Here is a 21,877-nt window from a genome sequence, read left to right on the forward strand (position 1 = left end):
TGTAAGGAAGGCAGGAAAGCATCACTCAATCAAGTAAATGATTAGAGTTGAAAACAAAAGTCAATGAATGCAATATACTGACCTAGCTGGAACAGACAGAAGCATAGCTGTAATTCTACAGCAATCATTCCAAAGAGAAGTTTGTCTTTTCTTTAATAACAAATCGTTTTCTAACATTGATTTAGCTAGTAATTCCTGCTTCTCTGCCATTTTTGTAAAACCCAACAGGGATAGGCTCTGTAGTTTTTTTCCATTTTATTTTTGATTTAATTGTATTTTAATAAGCAGTTAATTAACTTAGATTAAAATAATGATATAATAAGGTATAGGTTAAGAAACCCTCCTCTCACTTCTGTGCCTATCTTCTCCTTTTTCAGCTCTCCTCAAACACAGAATTTCTTCATGCAGTTGAGAGTACATGTGAAAATATATCTTATCCCTTTTCTCCTTTTTTAAACAAATGGTAGCATACTACATACACTGTTCTGAACTTTGCTTTTTACACTTCCCAGAATATCCTGGGGACTTTTCCATAACCATAAATAGCAATCTTCCTTGTTCTTTCATCCAGCTGTGCTGTATTGCACTGTGTGGATGTGCAAGGGTGATATGGTTTGGCTCTGTGTCCCCACCCAAATCTTATCTTGTAGCTTCCATAATTCCCAAGTATTGTGAGAGGGACCTGGTTGGAGATAATTGAATCATGGGGGCAGTTTCTCCCATACGGTTCTCATGATAGCGAGTGGGTTTCATGAGATCTGATGGTTTTAAAAAGCAGAGTTTCCCTGCACAAGTTCTCTCTTTGCCTGCTGCCATCCACGTAAGACATGACTTGCTCCTCCTTGCCTACCACCATGATTGCAAGGTTTCCCCAGCCATGTGGAACTGTATGTCCATGAAACCTCTTGCTTTTTTAAATTGCCCAGTCTGGGGTATGTCTTTATCAGCAACGTGAAAACAGACTAATACACAGTTTATGTAACCAGCCCTCTAATACTTGGACTGTTTCTCACAGGTTAACGTTACAAATAATGCTAAAATGGATAACTCTTCCCACATGCCATTTAAAATATGTGCAGGTGTGTGTAAAGAATAAATGCCAGATATGGGTTTACTAAGTTACAGGTTAAATGAGTATATAATTGTTTTTTTCTTGAGATGGAGTTTCGCTCTTGTCTCCTAGGCTGGAGTGCAATGGTGTGATCTCAGCTCACTGCAACCTCCACATCCCAGGTTCAAGCAATTCTCCTGCCTCAGCCTCTGGAGTAGCTATGATTACAGGCATCTGCTAATTACATGCCCAGCTAATTTTTGTATTTTTAGTAGAGACAGGGTTTCACCATGTTGGCCAGGCTGGTCTCGAACTCCTGATCTCAGGTAATTCTCCCGCCTTGGCCTCCGGAACTGCTGGGATTACAGGTGTGAGCAACCATGTCCGGCCCCATAACTCATTTTGATACATATTTCCTGCTCTCTACAAGGGCTGTACCTGTTCATACTCTTATCAGCAATACATCAAAGAGCCTATTTCACCACAGTTTCACCAGCAAAGAACATTTCAAACTTTGAGTTTGATAATCTGACAGATGGGAAAAAAAAATTTCCCTGAGCTTATGTGGATACAGGCAAGGCGATACTGTCCTATAGGTACTTAATCTGATAGGCAAATTTCAGCTGAGGTGAGATCCTTATTCCTTAATTGTCTTAACTCCCAGTTTATCAATGATGGTAACTTCTGACGAAGTAAGACCATGCAGGAAAGAGATTGTGGAGGATGGTGTGACTTCCTGGAGGTGAATTCTGCAGGTGAAATATAAGAATTTTACCTACATCTCATGGTCCAGGCTAGATACTAGGTCCAAAGTAAATGCGAAGACAGCTAGAAAAAAATGTCCCTAGCTGAGCATCTGCTTCCTAGAAACAATCCTGTGACATGGAAGGAAAGAAGAAATCTTTGGAGGATAGTTTGAGGTCTCAGCCACAGAAATTCATTGTTGTGTTTCTGCTGTTATAACTTAATTTCAAGTGTTTCACACAAACACTGAACTTGAACATAGAAACCACTTTTGTTAAGCTATGGAGTTATTTTTTTAATATAATTACTTCCCCAAACAATATTTTCTAAATTAGTCATCTCCTAAGTTCTTTGGCCTCAGTGTCCTTATTTGTAAAATAAGAAAATTGAATTACATCATTTCTAAGGATCTGCCAACCACCAATTGCAGGGATCTGGGATTGTTGTAGTTTAATGTTCCCTGCAGTAAATAAGTGGTTGGCCACAAGCCGATATCTTCAGTACCACCAAGCTGACTTTTTGGTTTCTTCCCTCCTCTGTCCTTCCTGGGTTCTTGCAAGAGATGTAGAAATACAGTCTTATCTTACCAGGAGGCTAACTTTAGAGAGGCATAGCTTCTGAAGAGATCCTCAATCTCTGCACTTCTCAAATCAAAGAGATTCCCTATTTGCTGCTGACTGAATTATCATTGAGTCATAATCTTACCGATAAAGGGCTTTCATTAAATTAAAAAAATATATATTGTTTCACAATAAGAATTTATAAAGTGCCTACTCTGTGTCCAACTGAACTGTACTGAAGGTACAAAGATGAAAGAAGAAATTTAAACCTAGGAGGGGTGTGTGTTCTGACTCAGAAATGCAATAGTTAAAGGATAAAGAGGTACAAAATAGAGCTCCAGATCCAAAAGAGCTTATAATTTCTTTCAGTATATTTGGCATAGCCACACGAAAAGATGGCAATATGAAATTACAAATCATTTTCTGCCAAGATGAGTAAACAGGGGGAGGGCACACTGTGTGAATGAGGGCAGTGAGAGTCCTAACCTGAGTGACTTTTATAACTTCAAGATGACGTTCAAACTGTGTAATGTGAAGCACAAAAGAAGCAGAAGCTCGGGTAACCAATTCCCAACCATGCAAAGCAAACATGACCTCCCTTGGGGTCCTGCCCTTGAAGGAGGCTGAGGTCGAAACTCCTTTCATTCTTGCCTGTGACCAGCACCTTTAGCTATGATGGGAAGTATATGCTTGTCAATCATGTGTTCCAGTCAGAGAAGACACTAAAACCCATGTAGTCCAAGAGAATCTTTTCAGTGATAGATAAAATTCAGAAAGATCAAAGATCATCCATGCCTGAAACAGATGGAATTAAGAAAAATGCCATTAACCTCACCTCTATTCTCCTCTTGTTGACAGAGTGGATAGTCCAGGACCTGAGCTTGCTTTTGAAAGTGTTCCCTTTTTGGGTTGGGAGATCTTTTATCTTCTTGTTTTTCCTCAGCATTTCACTTAGAGATTTAAGGCAAGAAAACATTTAAATTGTTTATCTCATACAACTGAAGTGTCATTATTCTATGCTATCATGTTATTTATTAGTGTTCATTTTCAGGAATGTAATCGATGATTTTCCATTGTGTGGCTTACAAAAGAGTAATCCAGTTACATATAATTGGGGCACAAAGGTCTGTTAAACACAAGTCAGGAAACTCTATCTTCACCCCTGCACCTGTCCCTGCCTTCAGCAGCCACCAGGTAATACAAATTCTAGTTACACATGACTTTCAGAACCAAAGCCATGTTTTTTAAAAAATACATATCTGTAGCTTTTTAATTTTTTTTTCAATTTTTAATTTGTTTTTATTATGTTTAGAGGTAGGGTCTTGTTCTATCACCCAAGCTAGTGTTCAGTGGCATGATCATAGCTCACTGCAGCTTCAAACTCCTGGGCTCAAGCAATCCTTCTGATGCGGTCTCTATATGTCACCCAGGCTGGCCTCGAACTCCTAAGCTCATTTGATCTTCTGACCTTGGCCTCCCAAAGCACTGGAATTATACATGTCAGCCACCACACACAGCTCAGAGACATTTCTGAAAATAATAAAAAGAGTCAGCAAGTATGTAGCTGTGTGGTTTCCAACATGAGAAGAAAAAAAAAAAACAGGAGAGGAATTGCTAACCCTAGTTTATAGACAAAGAAACTGAAACGCCACTTGTTTACATTACTAGGCCAACCCAGACTGGAACCCAAGTCTTTTGGTCCCAAGTTCAGTGTGTTTTCTACCATGTCTCTCTGTGAGTGTGGCCTTTCATCTGCACTATAGCAGAGAAATTAGTGGTCCACAGAACAGGAGGTCAGTGTTACAGCACACAGGTCCAAAGTCTTCATGTGATATCCAATACTTGATAATTACAATTAGATCTAAAAGGAGCTGAAGCTATCTGGCCCAACCTACTCATTTTACAGATAACGACACTTAGACCCAAAGATGGTGGTAACTTAAACAAAGTTGGAGTTAGAAAGTCCCCCATCTCCTAGTCCAAACTCAGCACCCAACCATAAACTTGCTGGATATTTTGTCACATCATTCGATTGTCATTGCAAACTCCTCTAATCACATCTGATAAACTTGTTTTTTCAAGAAAACTGCATTTCTCTTTTAGATGTACATAATTCATTCTCAGCGACACCTCTTTTTTTTTTTTTTTTGAGACAGAGTCTCTCTCTTGTTGCCCATGCTTTAGTGCAGTGGTGTAATCTCAGCTCACTGCAACCTCCACCTCATGGGTTCAAGTGTTTCTCCTGCCTCAGCTTCCCAAGTAGCTCGGATTATAGGCATCTGCCACCATATCTGCCTGATTTTTTTTGTATTTTTGGTGGAGACAGGATTTCACCACGTTGGCCAGGCTGGTATCAAACTCCTGACTCAGGTGATCCACTTGCCTCGGCCTCTCAAAGTGCTGGGATTACAGGCGTGAACACCACACCTGGCCCCTGTCTCCTAATCATTTGTCTACCCTTCCTGTTTCCAAGCTCTGAGACTGAATATGATCCACACAGCAAAGACAAACATTCACAGGTTTGTAGGGAACAGGCCAGGGCACCCCAAGTTCGGGGGAAGGGACAGCAGCTGGTCCTAAGTAGGTGAATACAAATGTTTCAAAAACTGCAGGATAGAGGCTAGAGTACACAAGGAGCAAGTCTGCCTCAGCTTCTGGCAAGGGCGTCTAGAAAGGAGGCATGTGTTAAGGGATCCTGAAATGTGACCTCCACATACCTGGGATGATTGTATGGATGGGTTTGGGGCTATACGTTATTTACACCTTAGTGGGATGCAATTTAATTAAATTACTCTCCTTCTAACACATATTTGATTGAGCTCAGCCCCAGGAGGAATTTAATAGCTGTAACTAGAAATGTAAGGAAGTAATTTTGAAAGGTGGGCAGTTCTGGAAAGGGCAAGCTTGCCCTGGGGAACTGCAGCATGAGGCTTTGGCACTATGAGAACATTGGGCTGTTAGGAGGTGGAATTCAAAGATAAGACTTGAGAAAGGGAAAAGGTGTCATGCAATCAGGAGCGAAGAATGGGAGGGAGGCAGGAGGCAGGTAAAGCCCCCAGTTTTCCAAGTCCCAAATCTGAGAGTTTCTTGTGTTGGTTTGCAGGTTTCTGAAACTTGATGAAGATTTAAGGCCCACTGTTTTTTTCATTTTCCTCCTGGATAAGTTCTGTCAGGTACTTTACCCTCCCACAAAATAAACAGGTTTACGAGGAGGATGCAAAGCAATATACTGTCAAGGAAGATGACACAGATCACCCACCCCTACAAGCCACACACTGCAGCCTCCAGCTATGCAGGAAGGTTTTTAAATTGTGGTTTAGCTTTCTTGGCCCTGGGAGATTTTATTAATCCCCTGTAGCAATGGTTTCCATTTCAGGCCATTCCTTTTTTACTGGAAGAAGAGTGTGGCCGAACCCTGGTCACAGGGTCAGGGATCTAGAAGCTGGCTGAACCCATTTCAGTCACTTTGTGGCCTGATGAATGCAAAGTTGTTCAAAGAGGAAAGCTGGATCATGTTTCTTCCCTGCTTAAGCTTTCAATGGCTTCTAGTTGCCTAATGGAGAAGAGCCAAGCTCCTCAGTAAGGCCTGGTAAGGCTCATGCCTCATGGCCGAGCACACCTCACCCCCACCGTGCAAAGATCACCTCCACCTCCCAAAAGTGAATTTCCTAAAGTTTTCTAAATAAATTCAGCACCCTGCGGCAAACACCTCATTCTCTCTTCCTAGAATTAGTTTCTTCTCTACATCCTTCAATTGCCAATCCAAGCATCATACTGGGTAGAGAGAGGCAAGCGGGCAATAGAGACTGGAGCTCAAACTCTGGCTCCTGTTGACTGACTGGCTGGGCAAGTCACTCAGCCTCTCATTGCCTTGATTTAATCCTCTGCAAAGTGGGAAATAATACTAATCATAGTATTACCCTCACAGGATTGCTGGGAGCGTTACCTAAGTTAACCTGCATAGCGCATTTGGAAGAGTGCATGGGATTTGATAAGCTCTGAACAAATGTTAGTCATCAGTCTGAGATGCCTCTGCTAACCCACTCATGGTAGGTCAATAAGCTCCTCCTCTCTGCCAGCACTGGGCTCAATACGTCCATTTGTTATCACATCTGTCACACTGGAGAGTTTTTTGTCATTTGATACCCTGTTTTCATCCAAAAAGGACTTGATTTGTGGTTCAGTCACTAGCTTGCTTATATTTATTGAGATGGAATCTCACTGTGTCACCAGGCTGGATGGAGTGCAGTGGTGCGATCTCGGCTCACTGCAACCTCCTCCTCCCCAGTTCAAGCGATTCTCCAGCTTCAGCCTCCTGAGTAGCTGGGACTACAGGTGCGCGCCACCACGCCCAGCTAATTTTTGTATTTTTACTAGAGATGGGAGTTTTACCATGCTGGCCAGGATGGTCTCAATCTCTTGACCTCATGATCCACCTGCCTCGGCCTCCCAAAGTGCTGGGATTACAGGCATGAGCCACCGCGCCCAGCCAGCTTATTTATTTATTTATTTTTTTAGTGAGTCTGTCTTCCCCATGGGTTGTAAACTGAGAGCACAGGATTTACGTTTATTGTGTGTTTAATTCCTAGACCAGTGCCTGGCACATGATAGATTTTCCATAAATGTTTGTAAGACGAGATGTAATTATTCCAGAAGAACATACGGAATGAAAAGTTCATTGACATGACATCAAGATCTGGAGGTTTCACTCTTGACTTTGCCTCTGACTTGTTCTTTGACTTTAAATAATTTTCTGGGCCTCATGTTTCCCATCTCTAAAGTAAGAAAATATGAAGCTTAGCAAGGTAGGTCAGGGCCAGTTTTGGAAACATCTTAATACTCAAGTCTCATTGAACATTTCCTCTAAAACAATAATAAAATTTAATGAGGAAGGAAAATATTTTCTATATCAAAAAGACACCTGCACCTGTATGTTTATCACAACAATATTTACAATAGCAAAGATGTAGAAACAAACTAAATGTCTACCAACAGATGACTGGATAAAGAAAATGTGATCTACATGCACAATGGAATACTATTCAGCCATTAAAAATGAGAACTAGATGAAACTAGGTGTCATTATCTTAAGTGAAACAAGTCAGACACAGAAAGACAAATACTGTATGTTCTCACTTATAAGTGGGAGCTAAAGAATATGTACACATAGATGTAGAGTACAGAATGATAGACAGTGGAGACTTGGAAGGGTGAAGGGGTGGGAGGAGGAGAATGATGAAAGATTGCTTAACAGGTACAATGCATATTAACTGAGTGACGGATACCCTAAAAGTCCTGACTTCACCATTATGAAATCTATGCATGTAATAAAATTACACTTGTGCCCCATAAATTTATAAAAATACTAAGTATATAAAATTCAATGAGAAATCAATCTATTGTATTAATGATTAAAAGTAAGATTTACATGTGTCATGTTGTAAATCTTACTTTTAATCATTAATACAATAGATTATGTACCCTAAAACTTAAAGTATAATAATAAAATTTTTAAAAAGTAAGATTTATAGTCAATGTTACTAGCATAGTGCCTGATATATAATAAATCCTCAATACATGGTAGCTATTGCTACATAGTACTGCTAAAATCTTATTTTAATGCAAGAATAATATCCTAAGTATGTAACATATTTAACCATCTGTTATCAAATGTAGGTATTTTTTTCTAATATTCCTTATTTTAAATAAAGGAACATTGCAATGAATTTCTTTGAATATATGTTTTTATTTACTCCTATAAAAACACTCTTTCTTTAAACATGGTTAGTGTCTTGGAGGGTATAAATATGTTTAAGGCTTTGATACATATTGCCAAATGGTTTCCCAATAATTGTACCAAATTTCTCACCTGCCATGTATGGGATTGCTTGTCTTTCTTTATCTTCACCAGCAGTATATTTTATTGTTATTTTTAGATCTATGCCAATTGATAGGCAAAAGCTAGTTATCTCTTTTTTATTTTGTATTTTTAATTAATAGTAAATTAATTTTTTATACTTAAGAATGTATCTTCTATAAATTAACTTTTCACAACTGTTATGTTAAAATATATTTGGTTAGCCAAAAAAATAATGAGGGAGGCAGTTACACTAAAAAGCGTTTTAGCTAAAATGCACATAGATTACCTGGAAAGTTTTATCTCACAATTTGTTATTAATCATTGACTATCTCATCAATGTTTTCTCAAACACAATTAGTTCTTCCCCTCCACCTCATGTCTCTTTCTTTCTGCCTTTTTCAGGGCTGTATTCCAATGTCACCTCCTCCAAGAAACTTCCTCAACTCTTTTTTGTCTTTTGCTTTTTTCCTCCAATTACACTATAGGCATCTTGGTTGCTGGGACTTGGATGTTATTTTTCTTTAAAATCTTCAGCCTCTAATATTGTACTCAGGGCCAGGCTTGCAGCAGGTCTTCAATGACTGGAAGATTCCATACTGTCAGTTTCATTAAGAGGGGCTTGCACTTGAAGAAGAGGAATACGAGCTCTTCCTTTGCAGTAAACTTATATGATAAAGTTCATCCCTCCTGCAGGGCCATTCTATCTAATATGCTAATAGTCTTCACTCTATTTTATTGATATTACATCCTTTATCAATATCTAACAAATAGTTTTTAGTCCCCTCTTTTCTGTGATCAGTTGTTGCAGAAAGAGGGAAGTAAGGGGAAATATCTGTTTCCCCAGAAATGAGGATTACCCAAGACCTAGCCATTTACTATCTATGCCAAAGAATCACAGAACATGAACACAGGACTAAAAGCCATCTAAAGCAACACTGGTATCTTCTTAAGTGTCAGTTCATCAGTGATCTAAATGAGAGGAAATTAATTGAATCTATTTTTGTCTGGCATATTTACTGGTGGGGTAGAGCCTAGGGTCAATTTTGCCAAGATTGGTTTAGGGAGCAGGTAGAGTTAACACTTGGAAGCTCTGCAGATGTACTGCCCTCCTTATGTCCTTCAGAGCACGAGACGGAGTCAAGGGCTAAGTCTGAAGTCCATAGCGCCTGCAGCAAGTCTTGACATGCCGAGAGTGCTTTAGGTAAATTCCAGAGCAGAATATTCAACTTTACAAAATGAGCTAATTGGTAAAATGGAGGAAGACCTATAAATGGCAAAATAATTGTGTTATTTTATCTGCAAAATGTTGGATTACTGCATCTAATAAGTGCCCTTAATACAACTAAGTCCTAGTTTTTAAGATTATCGGTCAATTGATAGGAAAGCTGTGAGGTAGGAAGGAAGAGTGTGCGTCATCAAATTTAAAGGCAAAAGTTGAAAAGCTCAACCACTGAAGATGAATTCAAGATGAAGATGTGGTCCAGTATGTTTCAGCAACAGTCAGAAGAGCCCTGGGTTGGAGGTCTGCTTCTATTCCCTAATTAATTATGTGACCCTGCAAAGGTTATTAAATCTATGCCTGTATTGTTTTCTTTATATGTGGTTACACTGCTATTTTTAAGATCTCTTGCCTTTTAGAATCCTGACAATCACTCTACTCTGGTGGTAGCACAAATCAATCCTCCTTGTTTTTTGTCCCATGGTAAACATGTCTATAAAGCAAAGATGGTGACACCTGTTCTAACCTAAATGACATATGAGATCCTGGCTGGGTAAGTGCTGGGATACGCACTAAGAGTTCCAAGAGAATAAGGCAATGCCATCATTACCATCATTTTTAAAACTTCCAGCTTTTTGAAGGGCTAGAACTCAAGCCCTTATGTCTCATTTTGTTGTATCTTTCAGGAAAGGGGCCTGGTCTTGCATAGATTCTTCCAGAAAGATGTAGAGAGAGGAACTGGCTAGGAAGAACCATCAGTTCAATGGCCCAGGCTATTTCTTATAACAGCAAAATGAAGATAACATTTGGAATTGCCTAAAACTTATCATAGAGCTTTCTCAAACATTGTCTTACTCTGTCTTCACAGCAGTGAAGATTCTTATCCATTGCTAGTGATAAGAAAACTGAAGCACCAAAAAGTGAACATATTTTCTTTAACTCACACAACTCTTTAGAAGACTTGAAATTGAGCCCAAATATCCTAACACATGGCCTGAGACTGGTCCTGGAAATGACATAGCCCCTGATGTCCACTCTTAACTGTCTCTATGAGGCCATTTCCTACTCCCTAGATGGCACAATGAAGCCCTCAGGGGTTTCATAATTCTTCTCACAAATGTTTAATTAAACATATTCACGTGGCTATTTATTTTTGTATCTATCTTCCTCTCTGGACTGTTAGCTTTCTAAAGCTTAGAAACCACATTTAGAGCCACAGGCCCTGACACAGTGGACCATAAGCTGGGGCTCAGCAAATGGTGGCTAAATATATGACCAACAAAAGGATCATCAAAAATTTAAAAGAGTGTGAATTAAAGGTGGGGGCAGGAGGAGAGAAAGGAAGGTCGGGGAGAGGGAGAAGGCAGAGGAGAGGCTGGCTGGCTGTGCAGAGTCTGACCACATGCCAAACCCAAAAATCACATTGGAAATGTTTGCTGCTGAGTTTGCCCACCCACATTCTGTTCACCACCATTAATGAAAACAGCTGAACATGGATGTATTTGCAAACATTTCCACCCAAACACAACAAAAACTGGTAAAAAGGAAGAGGGCATCTGTATTAGTCAGGGTTCCCTAGGGGGACAGGACTAATAGGATAGACGTATATATGAAAGGGAGTTTATTAAGGAGTATTGACTCACAGGATCACAATGTGAAGTCCCACAATAGGCCATCTGCAAGCTGAAGAGCCAGGGCAGGAAGCATCCAGCACAGGAGAAAGATGGAGGCAGGAAGACTCAGCAAGTCTATTCATTCCATATTCGTCTGCCTGCTCTTATCCTAGCTGTGCTGGCAGCTGATTAGATGGTGCCCACCCAGATTGAGGGTGGGTCTGCTTCTCCCAGTCCACTGACTCAAATGTTAATCTCCTTTGGTAACACCCTCACAGACACACACAGGAACAATACTTTGTATCCTTCAGTCCAATCAAGTTGACACTCAATATTAACTATCCCAGCATCTGGCATTTCTGTTAGTCATTCACCATGGCTGTCTAGAGTGTACTCCATTTTACAGTGATGAGGCATATTATAGACTCTCATTTTTTGGGGCAGAAGAAAGACGCCCAATCATTTAACTAGAAATTGGAAACACAGGAAAACAAAGACAATGGCTATCATCTTGTCATACACATGCACACACACAAAAGAAAAAATGACCAGTAACTATACATACACACACACTCGGTAGCTTTTGTAAGTAAAACCAAAATACTCATACTCATCACGAATAATTATAAAGTGACTCATTCACCACTCCTTCTTTTTTCCAGCCATGGCTAATATGTAGTACAGTGCCTGGCATATAGGAGGTACTCTAAATGTTTGAGTGACTGAATTAGTGTGCGTAAAATAAATAAGTACAGTGGGACCATTAGTTTAAACAGATGTTTTCTTGCTCAGGAAAAAATACTATTACCCTTTATTTACATACACTGCAGTGATATCTCCGTATCCCCCAAATAATCAGTCTCTACTGAGAATAGGTCACCAGGTTATCTGAAAAAGATGCAGAATGAAGCAAAGGTCATTTTATTCTGCATATACTCTTACACAGCTGTTGAGGAGAGTAACAATTTACTAGATTGCAATTATCTATACTTCATGTTGTCAATATGCATTTGAGATATATTCTTTTTAATTATTAAATATTGAGAGGTTACTATGTGCCACAGTCTGTGTGGGATGCTGGGGATAAAGTAGTAAGACATATATGGCTTCTGTTTTAGTAGAGAAAATAGAAAAAATAGTAATTCCTTATTTTGATTTTTAAACTACAAAGGAAAATTAAAGCAGAATTTAATTTATCCTACATGAGCCTTTCATATTACAAGCATGTTATAAACTCCTGCAATTCTTTCCCTTTGTGTAAAAAGGACAGTTAAGTTCACTTCCTTCTTAATAATTACTAATATGTCTTGTTTTTCTGGGAAGCAAAAAATTAGATTGTTCCTACTTTCACACTCTGGAACTTTACTTGCCAAATTATCAGATACTATAAAAGTTCTTTTATACCCAATTTCAGTGTTTTGGAGAAGCCCCTCCCTGCAAGCTGGTGGGAAATTAAACCTTATTGAGCTAAACTATCTTAATAGCTAAAAATCTCCTGTCAACAAACCTATAATTTTTAAAATTATTTCAATGTATTTTGGGGGAATAGGTGGTGTTCGGTTACATGAAGAAGTTCCTTAGTGGTGATTTCTGAGATTTTGGTGCATCCATCACTCACCTGAGCAGTGTACACTGTACCCAACGTATAGTCTTTTATCCCTCACCCCACTCTGAACCTTTCCCTTGAGTCTCCAAAGTCCATTGTACCATTCTTATGGCTTCGCATCCTCATAGCTTAGCTCCCACTTATGCGTGAGAACATACGGTGCTTGGTTTTCCATTCCTGAGTTACTTCACGTAGAATAATGGTCTCCAATTCCATCCAGGTTGCTCCAAATGCTATTATTTTGTTTCTTTTTATGGCTGAGTAGTATTCCACGGTATATATACACCACATTTTCTGTATCCACTTGTTGATTGATGGGCATTTGGACTGGTTCCATATTTTTCCAATTGCAAATTGTGCTGCTATAAACATGCATGTGCAGGTATCTTTTTTGTATAATGATTTCTTTTCCTCTGGACACATACCCAGTAATGGGATTGCTGGATCAAACTGTAGTTCTACTTTTAGTTTTCCACAGTGGTTGTACTAGTTTATAGTCCCACCAACCAGCAGTGTAAAAGTATTCTCTCTTCATCACATCCACGCCAACATTTATTATATTTTGATTTTTTGATTATAGCCATTCTTGTAGGAGTAAGGTGGTATCACATTGTGGTTTTGATTTGTATTTCCCTGACCATTAGTGAAGTTGAGCATATTTTCATATGTTTGTTTACCATTTGTCTATCTTTTTTTAAGAATTATCTATTCATGTCTTTAGCCCACTTTTTGGGGGACTGTTTGGTGTCTTTTTTTTTTTTTTTCTGATTTGAGTTCCTTGTAGATTCTGGATTCCTTTGTCAGATGTATAGATTGAAAAGGTTTTCTCCCACTCTGGATTGTCTGTTTACTTTGCTGATTTTGTCTTTGCTATGCAGAAGCTTTTTAAGTTTATTAAGTCCTATTTATTTATCTTTGTTTTTGTTGCATTTGCTTATGGGTTTCTGGTCATGAAGTCTTTGCCTAAGCCAACGTCTTGAGGGTTTTTCTGATGTTATCTTCTACAATTTTTATGGCTTCAGGTCTTAGATTTAAGTCTTTGATCCATTTTGTGTTGATTTTTGTATAAGGTGAGAGATAAGGATCCAGTTTCATTCCTCTACATATGGCTAGCCAGTTACCCAAGCACGATTTGTTGAATAATGTGTCTGTTCTTCAAAGACACAACATACCAGAATCTCTGGGACACATTCAAAGCAGTGTGTAGAGGGAAATTTATAGCACTAAATGCCCACAAGAGAAAGCAGGAAAGATCCAAAATTGACACCCTAACATCACAATTAAAAGAACTAGAAAAGCAAGAGCAAACACATTCAAAAGCTAGCAGAAGGCTAGAAATCACTAAAATCAGAGCAGAACTAAAGGAAATAGAGACACAAAAAACCCTTCAAAAAATTAATGAATCCAGGAGCTGGTTTATTGAAAAGATCAACAAAATTTATAGACCACTAGCAAGACTAATAAAGAAGAAAAGAGAGAAGAATCAAATAGATGCAATAAAAAATGAAAAAGGGGATATCACCACCGATCCCACAGAAATACAATCTACCATCAGAGAATACTACAAACACCTCTATGCAAATAAACTAGAAAATCTAGAAGAAATGGATAAATTCCTTGACAAATACACCCTCCCAAGACTAAATCAGGAAGAAGCTGAATCTCTGAATAGACCAATAACAGGTTCTGAAATTGTGGCAATAATCAATAGCTTACCAACCAAAAAGAGTCCAGGACCTGATGGATTCACAGCTGAATTCTACCAGAGGTACAAGGAGGAACTGGTACCATTCCTTCTGAAACTATTCCAATCGATAGAAAAAGAGGGAATCCTCCCTAACACATTTTATGAAGCCAGCATTGTCCTGATACCAAAGCCTGGCAGAGACATAACCAAAAAAGAGAATTTCAGACCAATATCCTTGATGAACATTGATGCAAAAATCCTCAATAAAATACTGGCAAACAGAATCCGGCAGCACATCAAAAAGCTTATCCACCATAATCAAGTGGGCTTCATCCCTGGGATGCAAGGCTGGTTCAACATATGCAAATCAATAAATGTAATCCAGCATATAAACAGAACCAAAGACAAAAACCACATGATTATCTCAATAGATGCAGAAAAGGCCTTTGACAAAATTCAACAACCCTTCATGCTAAAAACTGTCAATAAATTAGGTATTGATGGGATGTATCTCAAAATAATAAGAGCTATCTACGACAAACCCACAGCCAATATCATACTGAATGGACAAAAATTGGAAGCATTCCCTTTGAAAATTGGCACAAGACAGGGATGCCCTCTCTCACCACTCCTATTCAACATAGTGCTGGAAGTTCTGGCCAGAGCAATCAGGCAGGAGAAGGAAATAAAGGGTATTCAATTAGGAAAAGAGGAAGTCAAATTGTCCCTGTTTGCAGATGACATGATTGTATATCTAGAAAACCCCATTGTCTCAGCCCAAAATCTCCTGAAGCTGATTAGCAACTTCAGCAAAGTCTCAGGATACAAAATCAATGTACAAAAATCACAAGCATTCTTGTACACCAATCACAGACAAACAGAGAGCCAAATCATGAGTGAACTCCCATTCACAATTGCTTCAAAGAGAATAAAATACCTAGGAATCCAACTTACAAGAGATGTGAAGGACCTCTTGAAGGAGAACTACAAACTACTGCTCAATGAAATAAAAGAGGATACAAACAAATGGAAGAACATTCCATGCTCATGGGTTGGAAGAATCAATATTGTGAAAATGGCCATACTGCCTAAGGTAATTTATAGATTCAATGCCATCCTCATCAAGCTACCAATGACTTTCTTCACAGAATTGGAAAAGACTACTTTAAAGTTCATATAGAAGCAAAAAAGAGCCTGCATCGCCAAGTCAATCCTAAGCCAAAAGAACAAAGCTGGAGGCATCACGCTACCTGACTTCAAACTATACTACAAGGCTACAGTAACCAAAACAGCATGGTACTGGTACCACAACAGAGACATAGATCAATGGAACATAACAGAGTCCTCAGAAATGATGCCGCGTGTCTACAACTATCTGATCTTTGACAAACCTGACAAAAACAAGAAATGGGGAAAGGATTCCCTATTTAATAAATGGTGCTGGGAAAACTGGCTAGCCATATGTAGAAAGCTGAAACTGGATCCCTTCCTTTCAACTTATACAAAAATTAATTCAAGATGGATTAAAGACTTACATGTTAGACCTAAAACCATTAAAATCCTACAAGAAAACCTAGGCAATACCATTCAGGACATAGGCGTGGGCAAGGACTTCATGTCTAAAACACCAAAAGCAATGGCAACAAAAGCCAAAATTGACAAATGGGATCTGATTAAACTAAAGAGCTTCTGCACAGCAAAAGAAACTACCATCAGAGTGAACAGGCAACCTACACAATGGGAGAAAATTTTTGCAACGTACTCATCTGACAAAGGGCTAATATCCAGAATCTACAATGAACTCAAACAAATTGACAAGAAAAAAACAAACAACCCCATCAAAAAGTGGGCAAAGGACATGAACAGACACTTCTCGAAAGAAGACATTTATGCAGCCAAAAAACACATGAAGAAATGCTCCTCATCACTGGCCATCAGAGAAATGCAAATCAAAACCACAGTGAGATACCATCTCACACCAGTTAGAATGGCCATCATTAAAAAATCAGGAAACAACAGGTGCTGGGGAGGATGTGGAGAAATAGGAACACTTTGACACTGTTGGTGGGACTGTAAACTAGTTCAACCATTGTGGAAGTCAGTGTGGCGATTCCTCAGGGATCTAGAACTAGAAATACCATTTGACCCAGCCATCCCATTACTGGCTATATACCCAAAGGACTATAAATCATGCTGCTATAAAGACACATACACACGTATGTTTATTGCGGCACTATTCACAATAGCAAAGAGTTGGAACCAACCCAAATGTCCAACAACAATAGACTGGATTAAGAAAATGTGGCACATATACACCATGGAATACTATGCAGCCATAAAAAATGATGAGTTCATGTCCTTTGTAGAGACATGGATGAAACTGGAAAACATCATTCTCAGTAAACTATCGCAAGGACAAAAAACCAAACACCGCATGTTCTCACTCATAGGTGGGAATTGAACAATGAGAACTCATGGACACAGGAAGGGGAACATCACACTCCGGGGACTGTTGTGGGGTTGGGGGAGGGGGGAGGGACAGCATTAGGAGATATACCTAATGCTAAATGACGAGTTAATGGGTGCAGGAAATCAACATGGCACATGGATACATATGTAACAAACCTGCACATTGTGCACATGTACCCTAAAACCTAAAGTATAATAAAAAAAAAAACCTAAAAAAAATAAATAAAAAACTTTAAAAAAAATAACAAAAATAAAAAAGATGCTATTCAAACTATTTACTAGATTTCTTCTTTTAACCATGAACAAGTAAATTTTTTAATATATAGAGAAACAATGCATAACAAAAGATATATTCACAACCCAAGCGAATGTTTACTCATGATTTGGACTATAATAAAGTGACAATCTATTTGTTAATATTTACTGATAATGAGATATTAGTTTCTTTAGGCATATGAATTCTTCTTTGTTAAAAGTCTTCCTTCATGCACGTGTAATCTGAAAATTCTTTTTGGTTGGAGAAAGTAGGGAAGCATAATAAAAGGAAGGAAAAGATGCAAAAAAAAAAAAAAAAAAAATAGTGTGTCTGTTCTTTCCCCCACTTTAGGTTTTTGTTTGCTTTGTTGAAGATCAGTTGACTGTAAGAATTTGGCTTTATTTTTAGGTTCTCTATTCTGTTCTATTGATTTATATTTTTACATAATAAAACATATTTGTATTTTTATACCTGCCTATTTTTATACCAGTACCATGTTGACAAACTATAATATTCAAATACAGAAAATCACCAAGAAGCATTACCTATATAGTGATGAATTATCACACAACATTTATTGTTTAGGCCAATGACAAGGTGAAAGACTAATACTTTAAGCAGTTAAGATGAAAACTTGTACAAAACAGAAAACCGAAAAACTCGCCCCTAACTTAGAGATGAGTATATTCTGGAATACTAACACTTCAGTTATCTTGTTTCCTGGGCCCACATCAGATTGGAAGTAGCTAAGAAGAGAATGCTGGAGGAGGCAGCCAGATGTAGACACAATTACAGCAATAGAAAGCAGAATAATCACGGCCTAAGCAACAGCAAAGTTAACAGGCAAAAAGTAGTTACTGTGTTATGCCCTTGACTTTCATTCCTCTCAACAACCCATGTGGCAGCTCTATCATAAGGCACCTACTATGTACGTTCTCTCTAATTCTTACAAGTTGGCATTATTGTTCCCAATTTACAACTGAGGAAACTGTGGTTCAGAGAAACTAAATACTTCGTGACAAGATTCCTTAACAAGCAAGTGAGTCAGGATGTGGACCTGGCCCTAAGTAAAGTGACTGTAAATCCCAGTTTGAATAAGCAGACTCATCTTATTCCTGTTGTCCTGCTTAAATAATAACAGTGTCCCAGTTTGGATGTTGAGTTATGCAGTCCCCTATCCAAAGGGCACATCCTATCCCCAGTCAGTTGGTCCCACCTTCTCCACACAAGAGTGGCCTTCAAAGCTGACACTTTGACACTGAGGCAAGAGAAGCATAACTGTAAAAAAGAACCTAAAACACTCAAAATGCATGCCAATTTGAGATCATTCAGAGAAAAGGAGAATGGTTTATTCAGTTTGATTATTCCCAAGAGCAGGAATCTATTAAGGAACTAACAAATACCTATACAATGACACTGTCCCCAAAAGAAATGGTTAAATTAAACAAATTAAATGTAAATAGAAGAGTATGTAACATAGTATAAAAGGATTTTTATCCCAAGTTGTTAAAGGTTAACTTTTGAACCTAAAGAGGTTTTAGTTATCAAGAAAATTCATTGTTTTTTGACCCTTCCTTTCCTAATCATAGTCCAAGGAATAATTACTGTATTTTTCCTCCACAAAATGCCTCCCCCTCCCACACTCACAAAAATATTTGCTTCTCAGCTCAGTCTTTGAATGTCTGAGTTCAAATGCTCACCACATGCTGTGTGATCTTAGACAAGAGTCTTGTCCTCCCTCATCCTTTTACTTATCTGTAAAATTAAGACAATAACCACACTTGGCTCACCAGAATGCAGGGAGGATGGTACAAAATAATGGATGTAAAGCACTTGGAAAAGTGAACAGTATTTAGCACACAGACCATGCTTAACAATTTTACTTATGATGGTGAATATTAACCTTATTAACATTCCTAATGTTAAGCCCAATTCAAGTCCTTTTCCCCTTTGAAAAGTGAACTCCCAAGTAGAAGAAATATGTTCAAAATCTAGCCAAAATGATACTGGCACTAGCACTTATAAAATACTCCCCAAAACATGTTTACAATTCAAAGCCAAAGGAGACTAAGGCACCTGGTCTAACTACTTCATTCTATAGAAAAGGAAAATTGAACCAGAGAGGTGATGTGACTTCCCAAACACATAAAACCAACTTAGTAGCAAAGCTAGATATTATGGACTTCATGCCGAAAATGTCCTGAATACAGAAAGAGTATGGGCCTTTGTGGGGAATAAAGCTCATCTTCCACATGATAGCTGTGTAACCTCAGGCAATTTTACTTAACATTTCTGAAGCTTGTTATTCTCTGTTGATAAAAATAAGGATTAGAGTTTTCCTTTGTCAGGGTATTCTGAGGAATAAAAGAACACACAAAGGGGTGGGAGTCACACTCATACAATACGGTGGATGTTTGAAGTGGCATAGCCACTACAGGGAATTGGTCACTATCTACCAAACCATGAGATGTACAAATCCTTCCACACATGCATTCCATTTCTAGAAATGTATCCTTCGGGAAGACATGTATGTTGAAGGATGTTTACTGAAGCTTTCACTGTATTAACAACCACCAAAAAAATTAAATCTCTAAGAGGGAAATGCTGCTAACAACAAAAAACAAAGAGTAAGGAAGATTTATATAAAGTGCAAATAGTAAGCCTTTTAAAATTAAGCAAATTAGAATGTCATTGAATAATATGCAGAGTAGATTTTGTTAAGCAAATTAGAATGTCACTGAATAATATGCAGAGGTTTTGAACTCATGCATGACAAAACAAAACATTAAGATATGAATGTGTATATGTATATGCAGATGAAATTGTTAATAGATACATATGATGAAACTAGTGGCATTTGAGGGAAAAAAGAAAGATAATTTTGACCATTTATCACATATACTCCCATATATTTTAAAGTTTGTATCATATAAATGTATTCATATATTATTTATATAGCAGAAAAATATATAGCATGCCTAGCATATAGAGGATACTAAATATTTCTTTCTGCCTATATACCTCAATACTCAGTGTTACAATGTTTATTACTATAATTGATATTTCTATCATTGTCATTATAACTTCAAACACAATTTTTAAAAACAAATATTGTTTCAGTGACTCCTCTGTCCCATTAGAGGCTTTTCTATCAAGTTTCAAATCTGGCTGTTCATTTATGACCTGCACTAAAGGTCTATATCCCACAGGCTGAGCTAAGGGATGAACAAAGGTTAATAAAAACACATAAAGGCAAGGCAGGAGAAGTCAGTCTCCCTTGCCTCTGTTTGTGGTGTCATTTGTCTCCCCGTTAAAATACAATAAAGATAGTAAAAGGAAATCGGCTGTGGAAAATGAAAGAGCCCTTTATTCATAAAAACAATTCAAATGAGAAAACTCTTTTAGTGGGGATGAGACAACTACCATGCAAAACAGTGGGAGAGGGACACATAAAACCCTTAGGACAATTCATTAACCACAAATTATTGTAGGCAATTCAAATCTTTTCCCCCAAAACAGGTTTATGTTCTAACCATCAGCATGATAGATGCCTTCAAGCAAATTCTCAGACTGATGCAAAAGCAGTAGGCAAAAACAAGATATTTGAATACAGGATCTGCCCTAGCAATCTGCGGGTCCTTAGAAGAAACATGGTTCTGTAATGGACATGATAAAGGAAGCATGATAAAGAGAACTGGTAGAAGGAAGGCCACCTGGCTCACCCTTAGATCTGACTGCTTGCTCCACTTCAACTAACTCACACCCCTGAATAAACAAATCCATGACCTTGGGAAAGCTAATCACCTTGGTTTTGGACCACCTCACCTAAAATGAAGGTAATAATATGTGCCTAATCTATCTATCATAGCTGTTACGATGCTTAATTTTTAAAAAGAAATATATATGTATAATGAGTCCAAATTGCTCCTATTAAATCATGCCAGCCACTCAGACACCACAAAGCCTGCACCTATTGAAATTGCAAGCCTGCTCTCAGTAACAATTGCGGACCCTTCATTTACTACTACCCCTACTTTTCCTCTTCCTCCCCATTCCTAAGCTTGCAGCATAATTTCAAATTAAACTGTATGTTGAAAAGCTCTACAGTGAATGTAAACAAAATGCAATTTTGTTTTTCAACATATAGTTTATTTTACATTTTTATCCCACCACCCTGTTAGAGGACTAAAATCTGAGACCCTACATGAGTTTTGGCAGGCTCCTTTCTGTTCTAATTGACGCACCGCGGATCTGTGCTTAGCCTGTAGGCCGCTAGCCATGTCCAGCTGCCTCTTTCTGCTAAGACCTCCTCATCCCTCAAAAACAAAGGCCTCAGTGCCACCCTTTCCTGGGCTCCACATTCAGTCCAAGGAAATACTCATGCTTCCTTTACCTCATGCTATAGTTTGAATGTGTCTCCCAAATTTCATGTGTTGAAAACTTAATCCACAATGTGGCAGCATTAAAAATGGGTCCTTTAATAGTTGAATGGATCATTCATGAGGACTCTGCTCTCTTAAATAGATTAATCCATTCATGGATTAATGATTATCATGGGGTGTAACTGGTGGCTTTGTAAGAAGAGGAAGAGAAACCTGAGCTAGCATGTCAGTGCTCTCAGCCACCCACTATGCCATGCACTGCAGCACCCTGGGACTGCAGAAAGCCCCTACCAGCAAGTAGGCTTTCACCAGATGTATCACCTCAACCTGGAACTTCTCAGCCTCTAGGACTGAAAGAAATTCCTTTTCTTTATAAATTACCTAGTTTCGGGTATACTGTTGTAAGCAACAGAAAATTGATTAAGAGATC

The 21,877-nt window shown here is 38.4% G+C and overlaps 1 protein-coding gene across 4 annotated transcripts in view; it reads right to left on the reverse strand.

Annotated features, from left to right (window-relative positions):
* PIK3C3 (phosphatidylinositol 3-kinase catalytic subunit type 3) overlaps nucleotides 1-21,877 on the reverse strand; it is a 763,308-nt gene that overhangs the window by 463,914 nt on the left and 277,517 nt on the right. The window lies entirely within an intron of this gene.

Source organism: Symphalangus syndactylus, chromosome 1, assembly GCF_028878055.3.
Source record: "Symphalangus syndactylus isolate Jambi chromosome 1, NHGRI_mSymSyn1-v2.1_pri, whole genome shotgun sequence".
NCBI lineage: Eukaryota > Metazoa > Chordata > Mammalia > Primates > Hylobatidae > Symphalangus > Symphalangus syndactylus.